We start from the raw sequence: 8,038 nt of genomic DNA, 5'->3' as shown, positions 1-8,038 counted from the left end.
ATGCATGGTCTAGCCTCATATAAGAAACAGAAAAACAAAAAACAATCTATTAAAAGATTATTTAACAGATATTAATAGATGAATAGAAAGCAACTTGACAACTTTGTTTCCTCAAGAAAATGTCTTCATATGGTTTCTCCCAGACTCAAACCCAGTAATAAACGTCCTAGTTCAAGTAGTTAAACGTGAGAAATGGGGTAGGGGATATCCAGCAGGGCAGTAAGACGGTGAGAAAGAAGAAGAGAAAAAAAAGCATTAAAGGGTCTGTTATTAACTGGGTAACATTATAGGCAACTGGAGTTAATCCACAGAGAAACTCTGGGAATCAGAAAATTCCACTTGAAGGAGAAGGGAGCTAGGGCATTTGTGTACCCCTCCCATCAGTCCCTGGTTAAGAGCTGTTCCTGGAGAGTTCTTAGCTCCCATCCCTTCCTCCCTGCTGTCTACACAGACAGAGCAGGCATCAATAGCCTATGGAAGCTCTTGGGCTGGAAGATGGCAGACACCATCTGCCAGTTGGAAGTCTGCCAGAGTGCACCAAAGAGGCAAGATCTGAGAGATACTGGAGGGATACTGAAAGAGTTGCCAATAGAAGACAAATACCAAGTGCAAATTCAGAGGGGTTCACAAGTCGTCTAAGCAATTGAGCAAAGATAATAAGTCTCTTTTGACAAAAGCCTAAGATGAATTACTCTCTATGATTTTAATAATAATTACTGGTTACCATTTATTACACAGCTCCTATGTGCCAAGTACTTCTTTGAGCAACCAATATCCATGATCTCATTTAAAGTTCACAGCAAGCCTACTATGATCATCACCAATTTACAGATGGGGAAGTTAGGGTTCGAGGGATTAAGAAATTTCCTGAAGTAACAAACCAGAGTAAGTTCTCTTTCTGCCTCCCATTGCTTTCTCAGGTCCTTAGATTGAGAGAAATCTTTTCCTTAGAATGAGTATACACTAAGCTCTAGAAATTGTATCTAAAGAATATGACCATCCACAACCTTCAGAGAAAGACCTGTGTCTTCATATCTTTGAAACGACAGCCTGTGTACCAAAAATGAAGAAATTTCCCACCTGGTGGCCCTGCCAAATGGGCCAAATTTCTCATAAAATCTTTTATGAGACGCTCTCATTTCATGCTCTGTGCCTGCCTCTTTCAAGTTAGCACTTTTCTTTCTCTGTTTCTTTTTCTTTTTTTTGAAATAGAGTCTCACTCTGTCACCCAGGCTGGAGTGCACTGGTGTGATCTCAGCTCACTACAACCTCCACCTCCCGAGTTCAAGTGATTCTCCTGCCTCAGCCTCCCAAGTAGCTGGGATAACAGGCTTGTGCCACTACGCCCAGCTAATTTTTATTGTATTGTTAGTAGAGATGGGTTTTCACCATGTTGGCCAGGCTGGTCTTGAACTCCCAACCTCAAGTGATCTGCCCACCTCAGCCTCCCAAAGTGTTGAGATTACAGGCATCAGCCATCACACCCAGCCAAGTTTAACATTTTTAAAGTGCTGCAAGCTCCATTAATTACAAGACCATCTCTGCATCTGTTTCCTTTCCCATCTGACTTCCATTCACACTGCCTGGTCATTGATGGGGAAGTTTATTTTTTGTAGCATACTTCCAATCTGACTTTTCTTTTATCTCTTCACATTCTGGCAATTTTATTCTAAATCTCCAGTTAGAACTTTAAAATAGATTTTTAAAGAACATCTAGATGTTAGAACCTCAAAGACCTAATGTGTAACCATCTTCTATAATAAACCTAAATTCAAATGCATTTTAAGTAGCATTTTGGGCAAAATAATATTTTATACTCATGTGCATTTATTCTCTCTTACTCCTGATTCTCCAAATCTTTCTTAAAACTTTCAAACTTTAAGTCCTCTTATGCTATCATACCCAATTTTCAATTATTTGTATCAAAGGAAAAGGATATCATGGGGAAAACCCTTCTATGTTATTTTACCAGTCTAATTTCTAGACAAAAGCTTTGGAGTGGTAACAGATAGAAGAAATGTACATCCAAATAAGCTGTAAGCGAGGAAGACAGACCAACAATTAGCAATGAAGGTCAAATCCTAATACAACAAAAGCCATGGAGAATACTGATATCCTTTGTTGGAGTGACATTTCACAGACATTGGTACCTTCTTAAAGATTACATTTCCAAGATCCGAATGTATAATGATGAAACATGCTCAGGAATAGAAAGCAAGAGGGTTTTACTAACAGTAGCCCTCTAGAATGAATAAATGGTACTGGATGACTGACAGGAGGATAAGTAGCACATTACCTTTAAGGGAATTTTGTTACTTTCACACCACGCAGGGCGGCAGGGAGGCAGTGGGGGTGTCTGCAGTGATTAGTCTTCCTTCTTCCACCTTGGTTGTGAAACACAATTCAGTGTTAATCTAAATGTAGACACAGGTGTGCGTGCATAGGTGTGTGCGCACACACACACATACACACACACACATACACACATACACACACATACACACACACACAACACACACCAACACACACACATACACATACACACACACACACACACATATGGAGAAAAGGAAACCTTTCATAAGTCTGTGCTTGACAGACCTGAAGATCTTTTATCAATGTGACTGGAGGCTTCCTTCACATCCTGGAATTCATTCCACAGGAATACCTAACCTTCCTCAAAAGTGAAGCTAAAGAGTCTTCCAGGAGTGGCTCCCTCCCCTGAGGCAGGCCTAAGTCTTCTTCTCTTAAAATAAAAACAAGGTAAATATTTTAGAAAGCCAAGAGACTTAGACGAGTCTATACACTAAAATGTATTGAAATTCATTCACATAGAGAATTCATTTCTTATTTTAACATTACTTCTGAAATGTTTGAGTAGATCTGGATCTCACACACACACACACACACATACACACAGCCTTTGGTGGAGAAGAGAGGGTGTTAAATAAGTGATGTATTCAGCAACTAGTTTAAAGAGGAGAGATGCTTTCTGGCTTTTTGATAACTTCTTCTGAAGCAAAAAATGGTTACCTGTGGTGAGGTCCAATCAAAACTCCATTGCCTCCTTTGAGGTGAGCCCACGAGGCCTGTCCCGCTCTGTTCTAGGGGAGCAGCACTGCATGCTGAGCTGGTGCAGATTTGGACCAGAGAAATTTTTTTGAAGAAATTTACAACTACTCCACATTTGCCACTGCTTACAACATGTGGCATCCATTGCCTCAGGCGGTGCAACTCATTTAACCATCATGATCATTCATTAAATCTTTTTCTCATGACAAAGAAAGAAGCTACTGAATGTGTAGGAAGGGCCCATAAAAAGGAATATGATCAAAGGTCATTAAATAACCCTTTCATCCTCACAAGCGTGTGGGGATAGAAAGAAAAGAAGGTAAAGAGGACCAGGAGTCATAAGGCTAGAAATTCTGCAGTGTCTTGGCCCTTACTGCTACAACTGCTAGGTCTCTGCCCCAGAATTCCTTAAATTTTATTTTTTTCCATCAGTTGTTATTTTCACTTGGCTACTGTTGGGAAAAAGCTGAGTGCTGGGAAAAAAGTTGAGGCAGGTCTTGCATGTCTGACGTAACGCCCAGGGCTCAGGGCATAAAGCCCCTCGTGGTCTCTGGAATGAGTCCAGACTTGCTGGTTCCTTGTTTCTAACTTAAACTAGAAGAACGTGCTCCCCATTATCTCGAGTAGCAGAATATGTTCCACATGCGTCAAAGGAAATGCTAAACTGTCACAGCTGTAGATCATGCGCTTGCCCTTTTGACCCCCACATTCTCACCACCTGTTTCTTTGTTTGATCACCAATAAATAGTCTGGGCTTCCAGAGCTCGGGGCCTTCACAGCCTCCATACTCGTGTTGGCTGCCTGGACGCACTTTCTCTCTCAAACTGTCTTTCCTTATTCCTTTGACTCTGCCAGACTTCGTCACCCCTACAACCTGGTGTTGGGACCTGATCACCCCAACAGGCTACTCATGTACAAGACCGTTTTTCTTTTTCCTTTTTTTTTTGAGACAGTCTCACTCTGTCACCAGGCTGGAGTGCAATGGTGTAGTCTCAGCTCACGGCAACCTCTGCCTCCCAGGTTCAAGCGATTCTCCTGCCTCAGCCTCCCAAGTAGCTGGAATTACAGGTGCCTGCCACCACGCCTAGCTAATTTTTGTATTTTTAGTAGAGACAGGGTTTCACCATGTTGGCCAGGCTGGTCTTGAACTCCTGACCTCCTGATCCACCTGCTTTGGTCTCCCAAAGTGCCGGGATTACAGGCATGAGCCACTGCACCCAGCCACCAGACCCTTTTTCTATAGTGATCGCCCTTTTGGATCCTAAGGTAATTTAGAATAATAGAAAGAGAGATCTGCCTTACAGAATCAGGAAATTTACTGAGCATGTTACTCTTAGTGGAATCAATGTGGTGGTGCAGCCTCATGTAAGAAACAGAAAAACAAAAAAATGAAACTCACTGTCCCCTACCCTCCACCTTAGCCCCAGCGACCTACCTAGTCCCGTATGGGACACTGGTCCACACACAGAAGAATTTGAGCTTACTCCATGTTGGCTGATGCTCAGTTAAATCCACTCCATACCCAGGTACCTTAGTGACTTCTCTAAAATACACATCTGATGAAGTCACTTTTCTGCTTATTAGCCCACAGAACAAGTCCAAACTTGTTAACATGGTCAACAGAGCTCTGTCTCCCTTCCCAGTCACTCTTTCCCTTGAATTTTATGCTCAACCATACTGAAGAATGTGCACATTCTCTTCATCTTAGAGATTCTGTACAGACTTTCCTTCTGCCCAAAACTTTTCCATTTCTCCAGCTTTGCCTGGGAAAGTCCTGGAAAATTCTTAGTCACCCTGCAGAACTCCAATGTCACTTCTGCTGAGAGTCTTTCCTGGGTCCCCCATTCCCTACCCCAACAACTAGACTTAATTAGCTGATGCTCCTGTTTGCCTCCACAGTTTGCACTTACTTCTTCTATCTCCTACATTGTCATTGCCTATTTATTTATCAGTCTCTCTGACTGAACTATAAGCTCCTTAAAGCCTGATAATTCGTTTTCTTCACTGTTGTATCTCAAAACCCAGAATACTACCTAACATATGACAGTAACTCAATAAATACCTAGGAACAGATGAATGAATGACAAGCTGGCCAATCCCTATTGCTATTCCTCACTCCCTGGCCTGCAACCCAGATCACAGCCCAGTACCATCCCTTTTCATGTGCCATTTGTGAATTTCCAGCAACATTCTTCCCATTCCACACATCCCTATTCACATTGTGCCCTTTCCAGCAACATTCTTCCCATTCCACACATCCCTATTCACATTGTGCCCAGAACTCCTCGAGCAACTTGTGACTATTCAAAAACCAGTTTTTACTTTCCCTTAGCTGTCTCTACTATGGTCCAACTTATCCCTAATAATTTGCTGTCCTTGGCTCCTGTAATACCAGTATTACATAAATATCAGATATTTGTGCCATGAAAGGGAACAAAACAGATGAAAATCCCTTCGCATTGTACCAGGAGCAGCACAACATCTTCAGGGTCTCAGCAGTGCCATAGTCAGCCTAGACAATTCATGTCTTTTCTACAGCCCCAGCCCTGCTTTTTCTCAGAAAGTGAGAGTCCAAAGAGTATATCAGAGAATTTCCTGGACCTCCGAAGTTGTAAACAAACTCCGTCTTTGAAACACCATCTAGACAGAACAAAATATAAGAGTCTACATGTGAGGAAGCCAAGATCTCCTCTGTGATTTCCCTTCTGGAAACTGTGTAGTCCATTGTTGTTTCCACAGGCCATAAAAGGTGATCTTGAAACTCAAGTCTGTACCTGTTCCCATCTTGAAACTCAGGTCTGTACCTGGTCCCTACAAACATCTGAGCTTGCATCCGTCTGTGCGCTCTGACCCACTAGAGCCTGATCATGCATCTAGATGTATAACAGGACTTTTTCTGTCTATCTGGGGACCTAGAATCTTTCACATCAATCCCATTAAATCTCCTAAGATGGAAAAACCACATAGGTGTCAAAGCTGTGTTCATCCCAGTTTCACAAACCTCATCATCTTTTCTTGGCCACATGCAGCTATTTTTAGGAAGATTCCATTTTGAACTGGAAACAAAGTCATGAGGGTGAGAGTCACTTTGGGGCTCCCCCTTAGATATGGGCTTCCAGACTCACTAGAAAGCTCTTAAGAGGAAGGTCAGGAAGGTCACCTTAACTCAGGGAAGCCCAAGGAAATACTTGCAGTCAAGACTTCACATTGTTCCCAGAACTCAAGCAACTTGTGACTATTTGTACCTTCCCTTAGCTGCCTCTACTGTGGTCCATCAGTAGGCTGCCAGATTTGGCCAATAAAAATATGATACCCAGTTAAATTTGAATTTCAGGTAAGCAACAGATAATTATTTTAATATAAGTATATCCTACATAATACTTAGGCATACTTAGACTAAAAATGGACTCATTATTTTTCTGACACTCAAATTTAACTAAGCAGCCTGTATTTTATGTGTCAACCCTACTCATTGGAAATGGTGGAGGCTCACCAGGATCAGGAATAAGGACCCCAAAGATGCCCCAAATAATCCTTGGCTTTTATTTATAGACTCTGAATTAGTAAGCATGAGCTTTTCATTCCAATTTATAGACTATAATGAATATCTTCAGTTTTAAGGCTTTACATACTTATCATTATCACTATCTTTCTTATTTTAAAGACATGGTTATTTTTTCCAACCTTAATATCTTATCGAAAAGTATTCAAAAGTTCATTAGACAAAGGAAAAACATGTATCTGAAAAATGAAGGCAAAACCCCTGGTGTTTAGCAAAAAAACAACAAGTACCAGGAAGATGGAAGAAAACTAACTTAGTAAGCAAATCTCTGCAGGGATATTTCCATAGTTTGATGTCCTCCCACACCATGAAAATATTATTGTATCAAGAATGTAGAACTGCTAACTAAATTTAAGGTGTCCTTATGATTCTATCAAGTTGTGGATACTACTGTATCAACAAATGGGTCAAGTAGCTGACCCAGGGACCATGGCAGTTGGTGGAGCATATGCAAAGGCCTGAAATGGAACCAGGCAAGCTTTTTCTGTGCGTTTCCACCTGGGCCCCGATAATACTATGCTCCTAGTACTTGCCAACTTTAAGTACTTTTCTATGTATCTCCATTTTTCCCTGTGTATTTGGACTACACCCTAGACTTGACATTACATGAACTGCATACAAGAAGCTATTTTCCATAAAAAGGGGAGGGGGGTAGTGGGAACCCTGAATCTGTAGCTGTTTTCCTTCATCCAGCTACATGGAGTTTTATAAAATAAAGGATCAGTTTAGTTAACCTCTTCCATATAACAGTACCATGATTGTCTTAAGAGATGTAAAAATCTAACATGATTTTTAACAGTTTTTGTGGCAAAACCATCATCTCCCAGATGGCGGCAATAGAGCAAAACAATTAAAGTCATGGATTTTGACTTGCTCTTACATCTTGGAGGAGTCACTTGACCTCTGTGTATTGTCTGTACTTATCTGCACTTATCTGTTACATGGGGTCAATAATTATACCTATTTTATAAGGATGTTGTGAAAATTACATGGATAATATGTAATATTATCAAATATAAAGTATATATAATATATACAGTATATATAAAGTAGCTAGAAGAGTGCCTGACACACAGCAAGCACTTGGCAGATATTAACTATTAGCTATTGGAATTACTTCTCTATGAAAAGGACTATTTTATCAGTGGATGACTCAGTGAGAGAGAGTAAATCACAGAATCACAGCATTTTGGAGGTGACCTAGTTCACACTCTATGTGAAGAAAGAAAATTATATGTGTGCATAGGAAAATGTCTGAAAGTTAGCATAGTAAATGGTTAATGAGGTTAACATTGAGGACTAAATAAATTGGGGAAGGAGTATGGAAAAAAATTAAGTTTTACTCAATTTTTAAATTATTTGAATTTTTACACTGAGACTTTCTATATATTGATTGTGTGATTT

The sequence above is a fragment of the Colobus angolensis genome, unplaced genomic scaffold (genome assembly GCF_000951035.1).
Source record: "Colobus angolensis palliatus isolate OR3802 unplaced genomic scaffold, Cang.pa_1.0 Scaffold62, whole genome shotgun sequence".
Classification (NCBI taxonomy): Eukaryota; Metazoa; Chordata; class Mammalia; order Primates; family Cercopithecidae; genus Colobus; species Colobus angolensis.
The sequence above is the reverse complement of the archived record's forward strand: the minus strand, read 5'-3'. Positions refer to the sequence as shown.